This window comes from Haemaphysalis longicornis, unplaced genomic scaffold (genome assembly GCF_048455015.1).
Source record: "Haemaphysalis longicornis isolate Haplotype H1 unplaced genomic scaffold, Haemaphysalis longicornis Haplotype H1 scaffold_9, whole genome shotgun sequence".
NCBI classification, from domain to species: Eukaryota; Metazoa; Arthropoda; class Arachnida; order Ixodida; family Ixodidae; genus Haemaphysalis; species Haemaphysalis longicornis.
Genome location: NW_027526460.1, coordinates 114,747,271 through 114,763,030, shown reverse-complemented (window position 1 = coordinate 114,763,030; position 15,760 = coordinate 114,747,271). Strand labels below are relative to the sequence as shown.

The window sequence follows — 15,760 nt, the reverse complement described above, 5'->3', positions numbered from 1 at the left end:
AGCAAAGCCGTGAACGACACCTTTAACTTCTTGTTCGGAGTAAGCCACGTACAAGTTTACATCATGCTTTTTTTCTCCGATGGTCAGGGTTTCTATGGTTCTAAATTCGTTAGCGGCTTCTTGGTTCGGTGTGCTAACCAAGATGATGTTGGAAGTCCACTTCGGTCTTACTATGGCCTCTTGAAGGTTCTTCACCCCACTGGGGCATGCTCTCGCTATAGCTTGGGTGATTTGGGGCACCGTGAACGAACGTATTGGTATTCCCTTAGGTCTAATGACGATTTTAAAGTCCTGCTCTTTATCGTCGGTTCTCTGTATTGGGGTTCTTGTCGTGTCGTTCGTCTTGTCCAAATCTTTGGCTCTAATTTCTTCCACTTCCATCGCTTCCGTAGCCGAGGCGGGATGTGCTGAATTCTTGTTCTTGTAGGCAGGCTTCATCGGAGCACCGAGCTCGCCAGCGTTGCGCGGCGGGGTGCCAGCGCACGTGGGCGACGGCCGGGCTGAGGCGTTCGGTCTGGAAGCAGGTTGTGGCGTGTTCTTCTTTCTTCCGAAAACCGCCAAAAAAGCTTCTATGGTTTCAAACTATTTCGTTGGACGTGGTCCTGAGGTCCTCTTGAGGTCGCCAACCCATATATTTCGCTTGGAAGAGTGAGATTTCGCTCGATTCCAGCGGATTCGTCGGGAGCACACGAGCAACACGTCCGCTAGCCCAGGATGAGCGCAGAGGTTCCAAAACATACCGATGAGGATAGCGTGAACGATGATGTGCGCGGCGAGCGAAGCTGGTGGCACATAGCATCAGGCGCATAGCCATTGAAGAGAATGTCCACATACGGCTGTAATGTCTGCCTTATTCATAGCTTACAACATTTCTCTCGGGGCTGAAGTGGCCGACTCGGGCGCATAAGGCGGATTCCAGGAGTTGAAAGGCTTCAGTCGGGAAACATGTACAACTTCAGTGCCGCGACAACGGCGGTCGGTGACAGTAGAGGTGGGCGTTACGCGGCAATTTACCGGTGAAGTCTGTTTCTGGATAGTGTCAGGGCCTACGAAGCGGGGAAGGAACTTCTCGCATAGTCCTGGGGCCCGGAGCGGAGTGGAAAGTATTACCTGATCGCCGGCTCTAAACGAGACAACGCGGTGTGAAGCGTCGTAGATTGACTTGCGGTCTTCCTGTGAGGCTGTCGTCCTGAGGCGAGCGAGATGGCGGCTATAAGACAGGCGAGAAATAAAGTCATCGATACTGTTGGATGCAGAGGCCACAGGCTTAGTCAAGAAAGAATTATCGAGAACAGTTGAAGGCGGGCGCCCATGGACAAGGAAAAATGGCGAAAATCCCGCGGTACGTTGAACCCCTGTAATATAGACGTAGCTGACGAAGGGGAGAATCACGTCCCCATTTTTATAGTCAGGCTGAATGTAACAGGTAATCATCTCCGAGAGCGTGCGATGAAAACGTTTGGTCAAGCCATTAGTTTGAGGGTGGTAGCTGGACGTGGTTCTATGTACAGGTTTGGTGGCGCGAAGAACTTCTGCAAGCACGGCCGAAAGAAATACCCGGCCTCGGTCACTAAGAACCACTTTGGGTGGTCCGTGTCACAGAAATATCGCCTTCAAAAAGAATGCTGCCACCTCTAAAGCGCAGCCCGTGCGAATAGGGGCTGTTTCCGCGTATCGTGTCAAGTGGTCCACTGCGGTAATGATCCACCGATGTCCAGCCGAAGTGACGGGTAGAGGACCGTATAGATCGATGCCAACGACTTCGAAAGGAGAGGAGGGGCACGGAGTGGTTTGAGTGTTCCTGCAGGTCCCGAAGGTTGACGTTTGCGGTGCTGACACAATACGCACGATGCAACGTGTTTGGCAACAGAGTTGGATAGGCCGGGCCAGAAGAAGCGGCTCTTGATACGATCATAAGTTTTGTGGAAGGCAAGACGGCCCGCGGTAGCGTCGTCGTGAAATGTCTGAAATTTTGCGTTGGAGGGCAAGGGTAATGACGGGCACCCATCTGTCGCCTGTTGGGTGGTTGTTGTACCGATAAATGGTTCCATTACTGAGTTGAAATTGGCGGACATGGCGGCGTGAACGACTATGGCGTGGTTGAGCGGAACAGTCTAACAGGTCAATGAGGTTGCGGCAGTAAGTGTCGGACCTTTGCTGAGAGGCCAATTAAGGAAGTGGTTCCGTGCACGTGTCCACAGCGGCAGTCCGTAAGGCTGTCGTTGATTCAGAAAGCGCTTGAATGTCATCTTGAGCGGGGGATAACGGGCAGCGTGAAAGAGCATCTGCATCTTCGTGCTTTTTCTCCAGTCTTGTAGACGACGGTGAAGCTGTACTCTTGTAAACGGAGTACCCAACGGCCTAGCCGCCCGGTCAAGTTCTTTAGGGAAGATATCCAACAAACCGCGTGATGGTCCGTGACCACAGTGACGCCCGTACAGATATGGACGAAACTTTTGAACTGCCCAAACTACAGCGAGGCACTCCTGCTCGGTTATTCTGTAATTTTTCTCGGCAGGTGTCAACGTCCGGCTGGCGTAGGCAATTACCTGCTCAACAGAAGATGTCCTGCGCTGAGGTTAGGGCACACTTCAGCTTATGAAAGGCAGACCACGGAAATCGTGTGGCAGAAGACGGCAGTTTATGTAGAGGGGAAGCGAATGAAGCGAAGTTTCGAATGAAGCGGCGGAAGGAGGAGGCCAATCCTAAGAAGCTGCGAAGTTCTTTTTGACGGTTTCGGCGAGAAAAAAATTAGTAGTGCATTGATTTTGTCAGGGTCGGGCCGGATTCCTTGTTTGCTCACCATGTGACCTAATACCTTGATTGACTTGCTTGCAAAGTGGAATTTCTTTGGGTTAAGGGTCAGGCCGGCGTTTGAAAGGCAAATTAACACTTCGTTAAGCCGACGGAGATGTTCGGGAAAAGTACAAGAAAATACGACTATGTCGTCAAGGTAACATAGGCACGTCTTCCACTTTAGGCCGCGTAAAACCGTATCGATCATGTGTTCAAATGTGGCCGGAGCGTTACACAACCCGAACGGCATTACGGTAAATTCGTAAAGACCGTGAGGCGTGGTGAAAGCTGTTTTTTCTTTGTATTGCTCGTGCATGGGCATTTGCCAGCATCCCGATCTCAAATCCAGACTGGAGAAGTATTCGGCTCGTTGCAAGGTGTCCAAAGCATCATCAATTCTAGGCATCGGATAGGAATCTTTCCGAGTTATGTTGTTAAGCGACCGGTAATCCACATAAAATCGTACAGATCCGTACTTCTTCTAGACTAGAACAACGGGTGATGAACAGGAGCTGGTTGAATGACGAACTATGTTTTTCGTCAGCATGGCGTTGACATGTTCCTGAACGATTTGACGCTCCTCCAGTGAGATGCGATACGGGCGACGTCGAATGATACACGAGCCATCGGTGTCGATTCGGTGGGTGGCTGTGGAGGTCTGCCGTAAGATGGTAGAAGAAGAATCAAATAAAATTTCGTGTTTCCCCAGAAGAGCCAATAGCATTTCCTGTAGCTCTGGGTCGAGATCCGAAATGATTGTTGCACTAATGGGAAAGGATGAAGGCTTAGTGCACACCGATTGATCGTCCGACGTAACAGATCCCAATGATACGACATTCACTGGATCGTCGCGCGGAGCACAAGCAACGGTGGTCCCTCGGGGCAAGAAAGCCGCTTCGGCTGTAGTATTTGCTGCGGCCAGAAGAGCAGTTCCCGCAGAAAAACGGACGAGGCAATGGGATATGACTACGCCATGAAGGGGGAGTTTTCCTGTCGGAGCAATGAGGACATAACCGTCGAGAACTTTGTCGAAATTAACCGAGAGTATAGTTTCTTGAGCAGGGGGAAGAATTAAGTCGCAGGACCCCACCAATCGCAAGTCTGCAGTATCCGAAACACTGGCCCGGTCTGTATCATTCATATGAACAATTGGTTCACCACAAGAAATCACAGCAGATGCCGATTTAAAAAATCCCAGCCTGATATTATTTGGTAAACGCATGATGCCAGTACTGCGAACTGAATGTGGTGTCGAATGCGGTCGATAAAAACACGAGCTGTACACAGTCCAGATGGTTGAATAGTAGCGGAGTTCGCACCTCGTACAGCCGGGCCAGAATACGAAGTTTTTACTTTTCGCAGTGGAGAACATAAACTTTCATGAATTATCGAAATGCTCGCACCAGTGTCCACAAGAGCTGCAACACTATTCCTTCAACTAAAACTGATAACGTGTTCGACGGTCGATGAGGAGGACTTCCAGAATTCCGAAGTAACGCAGTTTCGCCCCCAGAAACTGCCGCCTTTAGTTTTCCGTGATCTGGGAGGCATGACAAAGGGGCGAGGTAGAGCGGCGGCGGAAGGGCGTTGAGGAAGATCGACTCGGCGGGCGGGAGCTGCGGTGCTGGTCCTGGTAGTCTGCGGGTGGCGGCGAATGTTGTACGTACGGGAACCTTTGCGAATAGTCGTCATAAGACGGTTGACTCCGGCTTTGTGGAAAGGGGGAGTACGCGAGCCTTTCGTCTTGTTGGCGTCTTCGAGGGAAACGAGAGAGATACGCCCCCGGATGCCACAATAGAAGCAGGTTGGGCCGGACAGACGCCAAGCAGGGTAGCCATACGCGAACTGAGGAGGACCTGACAGAAACTGAACGGGACCAGCAGGTGCCACTTGGTGAGGATGCACATGGTCAGACCGGGTGAGCATGGGCGGTCGAGGGACAGGTGTAGACACAGGTGCCAAAAGCGAACATACCGAGTCGGAGAGAGGTGTCGAAATCGGGGCATTGGATGCATGAGGCAGCGAAGCCAATGCGGCTTGAGTTGAGCTAGGATGAATATCTGTTGCTGATGGGGAGCCCGGCATAAGGTAGGCCAGCTTTTGTTTGATCATCTCCCACAGATCCGGAGGAGATGTCTCGCGTCGTGATTCTGAAAAGCCGAGCGGTGTCTGCATTCCCAGTTCCTCGCGGATAATTGATCTTATCAAGGAGCGCAAGTCCGCTTCATCCGTGGAAGCGCGGGTGTCCCGCTGGGTTGGCTGCACACGGATGGACTGCAGGTCGTCGAGGCGCTGACACATCGTTACGACCTGGTTAACGCTAGTGAGGTTCTGTGCGACCAGCGCGTTAAATGCGAAGGGAGAAATTCCTTTCAGGATATGGCGCACTCGGCTGTCCTCCGTCATGTCTTTGTTGGCACGGTGACACAATGCGAGAACGTCATCAATGTAGGATGTGCACGACTCACCATGTCTTTGTATGCACTCGTCCAATTTTTTTTGGCGGCATCGGTACGCGTAAACGACGTGCCGAAGAATAGGCGCAGCTCGGAAGTAAATCGCTGCCAGTAAGTGAAGCCGCGCTCGTGGTTGTAGAACCACGTCTTCGCTACTTTTCTGAGGGAAAGGGAGACGTTACGGAGCTTGAAGGCATTGTCCCACCGATTGAAGGAACTGGTTCGGTTGTATTCATCCAGCCAATCCTCGACGTCATTGCCGGGAAGCCCAGCGAACAAGGGAGGGTCCCGCTCGTGGCTGGTTAGGAAGCACGGTGGAACGGCAGAACCCGCTGCGCTGGCTGGTTCAGCTGTCATCGGCATGGCCTCTTGTGGTAGGCGACGACCTGAACGGAGCTCCAGGGGGGAGTCGGGGGTCGAGGTACAAAGGATCAGACCGCTTTACCTCTGCCACATGTGAGGCACAGGCCAGGAGTCATCGGGCACCGGTTTATGAAAGCAATCCAGCAGAGAGCGACAGGCTAACGAGCTCAAGTCGAGCACAGAGATTCCAGAACATACCGATGATGATAGTGTGGACGACGATGTGCACGGCCAGCGAGGCTGGGGGCACATAGCATCTGGCGCATAGCCACTGAGGAGAATGTCCACATACGGCTGCTAATGTCTGCCTTAGTCATAGCTTACAATATTTTAAATCATGCAACATGCCCATATGTTAACGTCAGGTCCAGCTTGGGGTAAACAAACTTTCTCGCTGGGCAGAAGAAAATTGTTTCAAACTTAATCCTGCAAAAATTACCTGTGTTGTGTTTTGAAACAGGCGCGGAAACCGGCCCGATCCTGACATCAAAGTCAATCCGGACGCGATTGCTGTAAAAAGGGAACTCACATTTACCCCTCACATCAAATGACTCACACAAAAATGCCTAAAAACAATGAATATTATAAAAGTTCTATCTCATCAATCCTATGGTGCAGATAAACAATTGTTTCGCCTCTATGTTGTGTTGTGTTGTGTTTTGAAACAGGCGCGGAAACCGGCCCGATCCTGACATCAAAGTCAATGCTGACGCGATTGCTGTAAAAAGGGAACTCACATTCACCCCTCACATCAAATGACTCACACAAAAATGCCTAAAAACAATGAATATTATAAAAGTTCTATCTCATCAATCCTATGGTGCAGATAAACAATTGTTTCGCCTCTATGCCGTGGTGGTGGTGTCTTCGTTGGAATACCGAAGTGTTGTGTATGGGTCAGCCACGAAAACCGCGCTTAAAATGCTCGTCGCGGTGCTGCACTTGGGGCTTCGCCTCTCCTGTGGCGCATTCTGTGCTAGTTTGGTTCAGAGTCTTTACGCAGAGTGCAACAGATGGTGCTCAGCGCACTAGCAAACTTATGTTGACATTCTATATGCCTCTAAAATCTTATGAATGAATAGCCATCCCTTTACACCGGTTTTTATAATACATCAGTAACTCAACTCTCTTTAAAACACCCATAAATTTCTTTTTCTTTCTCGCAGAGAGGAAGGGACAAAGTGACTATTCATGAGGTCTCCTTTTTAGACACTTTCAAATCATGTCGTACTGATCCTATGGCACCATGGCACCTTCGCCCCGTACTGTGTGACTTGTCTGTCCCACAATTCCATAAAAACAGGACATAAAGAGCTATGGTTTTCCAGCATTTTATGTATCTATAGGACGGATATGGAGCTGCAGACATTTTTAGTGATGCATCAAAAAATTTCACTGCAGTGTTGTGTGCTGCGGACGCACCCAATTTTAAAGCAGGTAGAGCCATGGAAGCAAACACAAATATTGTTACGGCAGAATCACACGGTATTTTTTTTGTAAGCCACATAGTTCAACATCCCATTCCTAAGTCCATCATATTTACAGATGCGGTGACCGTTGTCATGCATTGTCATCCGAAAATAATCGAAAAGCACATCGTTAATCTTGTTTTCAAATTGATTATGTTAGCCTATTCTCCAAACCTTGAGGTGACAGTGTGTTGAGTTATAGGCCACTACGGCATCGGCGGAAATGAGCTGGCACATGAAATGGCTGCCATCATTGCACTACAAAACACGATCAACTTAACAAAACTAACAACACAGACCTCAAGCCACATATTTGGCATCAAATCGGTAAAACATGGCAAGCATATTTCAGCTAAAGACAGACAGCCAACTGCACGTATAAAACCACACTGTGGACAATACGCTACCGACCCACACAACAGACACATCGAAAGTGCCTTAACCAGGTTACGGATAGGCCACACACCTGTAACACACTCACACCCGCTCACCAGATCTCCAGGACCCCTGTGTAGCAGGTGTTGGGAGGGCCTATCCGTGATACACACCCGCATTCAATGTAATGCACTCAATATTTCATGACGCAAACACTTAAAAGAACTCTACAGACAACATATTTCATTACATCCATCACCCTTTTTAGGAGATAATGCCATGTTTTATGTTCAGCGCACGTTTAGGTTTCTGTCACAGGCCCACTTCTTACAGCTCATCTCATACTATGCCTAGTATTACCCCTAGTAGTGTGCACCAGCCACATTATTTATCTTTTAACCACTCTTGGTCTTCATCTTGGCCCTGCACACCAGCCATCCTCATCGTCTTTATTTCATTTTGTTGCTGTTCTCTCCAACCAATTTTAGTAGTCACCTATTCATCAAAACACTTTCTTGGCGCTCTTTGCCCTAGTTGGCCTCCCACTTAAAAGAACTCTACAGAAAAGAACTCTACAAACTCTACAGACAGATTTGGCAGCAAGGATTGCGGCTGGACCACAACTAATCGCCGTTTGCTGCGCAGGGTTTGCGTGGGGCCTCATCGAGCGCTGCTAGCCACGTGCGATAAAGAAAGGCGAACCTGACGCAGCGGTTACCGAGGCTTCGCTTCGGCTGGACCCACGTGACTGCAACCCAGCGCCACCACTCCCGGACAGCTACAAAAGGAAGGACGCATCTGGGCTCCAGCATTTGGCAGCAAGGGTTGCGGCTGGACCACAACTAATCGCCGTTTGCTGCGCAGGGTTTGCGTGGGGCCTCATCGAGCGCTGCTAGCCACGTGCGATAAAGAAAGGCGAACCTGACGCAGCGGTTACCGAGGCTTCGCTTCGTCTGGACCCACGTGACTTCAACCCAGCGCCACCACTCCCGGACAGCTACAAAAGGAAGGACGCATCTGGGCTCCAGCATTTGGCAGCAAGGGTTGCGGCTGGACCACAACTAATCGCCGTTTGCTGCGCAGGTTTGTTGCGCTGTCTTCAGAGCTTGTTTTGTTCATCGCATACTGCCGCACCCTTTGCTGCCTTTTTGGTGCCCTTGCTACTGTTCTGTGTCTTTATGATGCCAACGAACGCTGAGCTTGCGAAGTCTGTCGATGCTTTGCAATCCGAAGTAGCGGAACTAAAAAAAAGTCTAAGCATGTTTAATGACCTATACGAAAAAATGAAAACCGAGCAGGCCACTCTCACAAAAGAAAATAAAGATCTCAGTCGCGCGAATGAGCAGTTGTCCCGTCACGTTAGTGAACTAGAACAATATTCTCGGCTTAACAACGTAGAAATCAAGGGCGTGCCAGTGACGAAGGGTGAGAGCTGTGTCGAAATAGTCAAAGCTATTTCTGAAAAAGTAGGCTGCCCTGTGTCGGAAGCCGATTTCGATGTCGTTCATCGTGTCCCCGCAAAAGAGGGACAGAACATAATTGCCCGGTTCTGCTCACGAGCAAAAAAGGCTGAATTTGCATCGGTGGCCAGGAAAGCGCGCCTCACGGGCTCCGCAATTGGTTTCACTGCGCCAACAGATGCTGACACACCCGTGTACATCAACGACCACTTGACCCCGGAAAATAAACGTCTCTTCGCTCAGGCCTTAGATTTGAAAAAAGAAAAACAATGGAAGTTTCTCTGGGTCGACAACTGCCGCATTAAAGCCCGCAAAACAACTGACAGCACTGTTTATCGGATCTCGAGAGCCGCTGATCTGGCCTTTATCAACTAGTGAACGCTCGGAATAACCATTCCTGTCATGAGTTACTCTGTTGATCAGTTTAAAAAAATAATAAGGAAACAGCCGCCGTGCCACACTTCCATAATTCATTTCAACATTCGAAGCTTATCCAAACATTACGATGACATAACCTATTTCCAAACCCTCTTGAGCCACAATTTTTCTATTATCTGTCTTTCTGAAACTTGGTTGTCGTCATGCGATGACAGGCTGTTTTCCTTGCCAAGCTATAACTGTGAATTTGACCACAGACAGAATGATCGCCACGGTGGTTCAGCCATGTTCATCTCCCAGACAATTCCCTACAAACGCCGCGTCGATCTTTCTTTCCGAACAGATAAAGTAGAGTCCGTATGGCTAGAATTTGACCGTACCTTGTTTTCCGCTCATAAGAACACTGTAGTGGCCTCAATTTACCGATCGCCATCCTCATCTTATCAGGACTTCTGTGCCGAACTCGACAACATACTGCATCGTCTTAACCGTGAAAACAAAAATGTTATTATCGTTGGTGATATAAACATCGATATCAGCGACATAAATGATGCCTCGTGCTCAGATTATGTGAACTGCTTTCAAGGTCATGGTCTGGATTCTTTGATTACCTCGCCTACAAGATGCATGCCACTTGGCCCGTGTACCCTGATCGATCACGTCCTATCAAACCTCATCTCATCTCAGATTGCTGGTGTTGTCAATTTCAATATTACGGATCACTACTCCGTCTTTTTACTTATCGAAAATCAGAACCCTACAAAACGTAATATTCTGCATAAAGCTTAATTTAACTCGGCTCAGTTTATTCAAACCATTTCTAATACGAATTGGGAGGATATAATTCAGGAAACAAATGCTGAAAAGGCATATGACATGTTTTCTGATAAACTAAAAACAGCTATTACCTCATGCACATCACGATCAGAGACCTACAAGCGTTCTAACACACCAAGAAATTCCTGGGTTACACGTGGCTTATTGCAGTCCATGCGCAAACGAGATAACCTGCAGAAAAAAGTGAGATCACGTCCCTTTAACGTAGCTCTCCAAGCCCGCCTAAAGAAATACTCTCGCACACTCACCAAATTGTTAAAAGAAGCCAAACAAACCTACTACCAAAATGAAATCATAAAAAACGGTAAAAATAATTACAAGAATTGGAAACTAATTAAGGAATTTCTAAACTTGGCTAACCCAGAACCTGGAATCAATGAAATTACTGATGGTACTCGGTGCTGGACTAATCCCTACGATATAGCAAATGCGTTCAATGCTTTTTTCTCAACGGGTATTCCGATTCAGGACGCTGATGCAGTTCACCTTCCCCGCTGCCCCCATAGTTTCTTCTTACGCCCCACATCGCCGGATGAAGTTTACGTCGTACTGAGTAGCTTGAAAAACACCGGAGCTGGGCTAGACGCAATCATGCCATCCAAAATTAAACTTGTATCCCGTGAGCTAAGTGGTGTACTTGATAACATTGTGAACAAAATATTTAAGAGTGGTATTTTTCCCAGCCAGCTGAAACAGGGCAAAATTGTTCCTCTGTTTAAAAAGGGAGAGCGTGTTATGTTGTCCATTTATCGTCCAATCACTATCTTGCCGTTTTTTAGCAAACTCCTAGAAAAACTCATTGTTAACCGCCTGATCAGCTACCTTAACAAGTTTGACTTGCTCACATCTAAACAATTCGGTTTTCGTGCTAACTACTCTACGGAATTAGCTCTGATAACATTTACTGACGCGATGAAAACATTTATTGACAAGGGATTCTGGGCCGCGGCCTTGTTCATTGAGGAATTTCATTCTGGAACACACTAGCGGTTGAAATTAAATTGTCTCGTTCCCTAAGTTCTTTTCACTGTTGATTAAAAAGCTTTTTCTTTCAGAGCTATTCGGATCTCGGCACTTAACGCATCAGTGTGTTGTACACCGCCTAAACAACTCGCACAACAAATCCTGTACCATGCCTTTTTTTTTCTGTGCTATGTTTTCGCTTTCTATTGTATAATTTGATTGCACTACCGCAATCACATGCTGCTTCACCTTTGGGAATTTCGCACCATATAACGTTGTTACAGGAGGTCCCCCCGACAGTGTTTCACTCTGGGACCTCCTTCTGTATGTATCCATTATTGTATTTCAATGTAACAACTATATTTTTTCAATAAACCTTCAAACCTTCAAACCTTCACTTATAACATTCAAACTTCATTATTATACTTGCAAAAGCTCGACCATCAAACTCTATTAACACGTCGAACGTACTTCTGTTTCTTTAAGTGCAAGGTCATGTTATTTTTCTAACGGTGGTGTTTTTTAACCTATAAAGGTTTGTGTTTAAAACACACATTGTGAAAACGCCATATTATTGCGTCACCCCGTAGTTTGTTCACTCATGTTGACGGCCCAGTGTCCGCACTAATTGGCTATCCGTGGGCGGGTTCACTGGCTTTCAATGTATTCTCTACTTCATACAAAATATACGCGGTAGCTTTTTGCGGCTCTATAATAGTTACCTGGCAACTCTCTTTTTAAAGCGTGGTAACGTGTGTATTTCCTTCCCTCTCGTTAGATCTTAAGGACATCAAAAACTACGTACCCATCAGCTTTTCTAAATTGTTTACAAGCTGTTTACCAAAGTTACAGTTAGCCGCATAGGTCACAGCCTAGATTTCCATCAACCCCGAGAGCTGGCCAGGTACAGGAAAGGGTACGTAATCATAGATGACATCCACGTCGCAAACCAAGTGATTTAAAAGCCCGCAGAGTACACTAAACCCCTTTACATCGCTTGTATAGATTCCCAGAAAGCGTTCGATTTCGTACTCACCTCGGCTCTTTTATAAACACTAAAAGACCAGAGAAAAGACGAAACCTACTTCAGACTTCCAGAAGAAATATATAAGGTAATGCTCGGGTAGGATAACCCTCCACAATCAAAGCAATAAATTCCCGATCTGAAATGGAGTTAGACATGGAGACACCATCTGTCCGAAACTATTCCAGCATGTCTCGATGGATATTTGAAAAGGGTGACTAGGAAAACATAGGATTAAGGATAAACGGAGAATACTTGAGCCATTTGATGCTGCTTGCGGACGAGATAGTCTGGCTGAGAGCCACTGCAGAAAACATTCAAACAATGCTTAGCAGAGCTGACCTCTCCTGCCCACTATAAAGAGTTCTCTCTCTCTCTCTCTCTCTCTCTCTCTCTCTCTCTTCATGAAGTACGATCAGAAAGCACGGCCGTGGAGATAAAAATAAATATGAATAAATGTAAAGTAATCAGGAATACGCATAGCAAGAACTTCTGCTTCAGATTAGGAAACGAAACGCTAGAAGTAAAAGAATATGACTACCTCGGACAAATGGTAGGTGCTCACGCCAACCAGGAGAGAGAAATTCGGCGCAGAATAGGTGTTGGTTTGGGGGCACTCGGCAAGCACTCCCGAATAATGAAAGGTAAGCTACCTCTCTCACTCAAAAAAAATCTACAGCGATTGTATACTGCCCGTGATGACATACGGAGCTGAAACGTGGCGCCCTTGTAAGCACCTAGAAAGAAAACCTAGGTCGGTTGAACGGGCCATGGGACTAATTAAGTCCGAAATAAGAATCACGAACAAGAAACGAGCTATCTGTATCAGCGAACAAGTTTCAGTTGACGATAGCATAGTTCAAATAAAAAAACTGTGGTTGATTGTTCTGTCATAGGAATCAGTAAAACACGAAGTGAAATGTGCATCGAAATTTGCAGCTGAGCATGATTGGCGGGTCAGCGGCTGTCTTTTAGGTGTGCTCGGTGAGCGACGTCATGCTGGCGGCTCGCTTCCGCAAAGCTGTACTGGTGTCATTTCCGTGACAGGTATGACGTCAGTTAAATCTTGGTGTATGCCGGCATAAAAAACTGTGGTGTTAAAATATAAAATCCGAAAACACACGACGATAAGTAAAACGTGCTCTATAGTACTAAAAGTTGCTTCCCCGCGAGAAGAGCCTGTGTGCCGGGGTGCACCCTTTAGAGGGTGCATGCTTCGTTGTACTGGCGTCACTTTCGTGATGGAAATGACATCACCGAAATCTTTCTGTATCCGGGAATAAAAAACTGTCGTGTTAAAGCAACCTAAAAACGAACAGCCCTAAGTATAACATACTGTTTAGTACAAAAGGTCGCTTCCCCGCAAAAAGACCCTGTGGGCAGGGGTGCACCTTTTACATGCCGCTTGTTTCGTTGTACTGGCGTCACTTCCGTGACGGGTATCACTTGAGTGAAATATTTGTGTATCCAGAAAAAGAACACTTTCATGTTAAAAACAAATGAACTTGGGCTGACCATGTAGTGAGAAGAACGGACAATGGGTGGACAATTAGGGTAACAGGGTAGATACCAAGAGGTGGGTATAGACATAAAAGACCAATAACACCATGCAGGGATGAAATACGCAACTTCTGGGGTAAACTGCGTATAGGAGCAGCATAGGTAAGAACGGGTTAGAGGGCAGTACGAAAGGCATTCGTCCTGCATTGGACCCGACCAGGCCTGTGATGATGATGATGATGTGTAAATATAGGGGTACATATATATGCTAACTATATAAACCACTACGTGCCAAAGTCACGCTGCCGACCTTTCTTGTTAAAAAGAAATGGACGTGGTCTGACTATGTAGTGAGAAGAACGGACACCAGGTGGACAATTAGGGTAACAGCGTAGATACCAAGAGATGGGCATAGAAGTAAAAGGCCAATAACACCATGCAGGCATGAAATACGGAACTTCGGTGGTAAACTGTGTACCGGAGCAGCATAGGTCAGGAGGGATGGAGGGCAATGCGAAAGGCATTCCTCCTGCAGTGGACCCGAGCACGCCTGTGATGATGATGATGATGTGTAAATATAGTGGTACATACATATGCTAACTGTGCCAAAGTCACGCTGCCGAGCAAAGCACCGCACGCTGCTCTAATAACACAAGACACAAAACATGAGTTGTCATCAGAATCTGTTGAAAGTATCCTCAATTGAATTTCATTTTCAGAGGCCTCTCTCTAACGGGTAAACGTCTCGTTAAATTGTATGTACTATTGTTTTCCAGCGACAGTGCTCCACGCCCTTGCATGTTTATATCAAATGCGGAAGCTTAGTATAGCAAGGGTGTAAAGAGAAAAAAAACTTAAGTAGCTTAACGTACACGCCATAAAACAAACGTTGCCAACTTTTACTTTAACGCTTCAGAGCAGAAGCAATTTTGGAGTAGAGGCTGGTGTACCACGAATTTGCAAATGTTGCTAATATTTGGAGTGCACCCGGCTCTCAAAGTACCGCTGAAAGCGCTGGCTGGAACTCGCACTTTGTAGGCTTATTAGAAATGACACCAATTGTTATGAAGTCAGTGAAGAAATTGCGAATTTCAACGGTTTCAATCTTTCGTGGTCCTGCCAAACGGAACTTTTTAAACAAATGATTTCCCTAGTCATCTGCTGCGTTAAATAGCGCAGAAGTAGGCTTTTAATTTAAAAAATATTCAAAACTAACTGCGCAGTATACCGTCCGGACTTCACCCTATTAAGCGGAATTTTTTGATTTGATACGTTAAGAAATCGTGCTTAGGGAAACTGTCAGAGAACCATGCTTACCCTACGCAAGCACGTTTTTTCGCGGATATGTCGAAACCAACTTATTCCTGTAGATTCTAGCGCGTCCATTGGACTCGTGCATGACAGTGCGCAAGAGACAACACCAATTATGCAAACGACGTCCCTAGGTCAGCGTTTTTGTACTGTATTCAATTCGCCATAAAATAGCAGCATACAAAGTGTTTAAAGTTCCAGAATCATACGAATAAAAACTTTGACAGTTGATTGTTGTTGATATCTTGGACAACATGCATATTGTCAACAGATGTCCGGCATGAGTTTGTCATTACATTGTTTTACGACAGTTGGCTTACCGAAGTTTGAGTCATCCATGCATTTGTCTGCATCGTTTTTCTCTTGTACGACTTCGTCAGCATTCGTACATGCCAAATTTATACTTGCGAGCTCTGTTTCCTACACAATGTGTGTTACGATACGACAATATGACGGGGTGCATTGAAAGGCACCATGTCTAGTTGCGTTTTTCGATTTTAGCTACGGGTGGTTTCGTCTAATGTTTCGTGGAGATTTTATACACAAGATTGCACCAAAATAGATCTAATTGTTTTTTGAGCAAGGCGTAGTTCTTTCTCCTTTTCATTAAACTATTGTAAGTTGAATGCACTAAAAACTTAAGGAAGGCGCAGTGTAAAAACAAAGCATTTGATCTTTTGTTTTATGCAATAACAGCTGAAGCACAGAAGTTGACTATCAAATTCAAGCTATTGTTTTTGTTTGTAAACTGTTTTTGATGTTTCTAAACAACAGCAGGTCAAGAGTAATAACGTTGTACAGATTTGTGCTAAACCACGAGTTTCGAAT

The 15,760-nt window shown here is 46.6% G+C and overlaps 1 long non-coding RNA gene across 1 annotated transcript in view; it reads right to left on the bottom strand.

Annotated features, from left to right (window-relative positions):
* Positions 1-15,066, bottom strand: part of LOC144152672 (uncharacterized) — a 147,404-nt gene extending 132,338 nt beyond the window's left edge. The window contains exon 1 of the long non-coding RNA XR_013319208.1: positions 14,939-15,066. This is a non-coding gene — a long non-coding RNA (uncharacterized LOC144152672). The remainder of the gene's footprint in view (positions 1-14,938) is intronic.
* Positions 15,067-15,760: the final 694 nt, after the last annotated feature.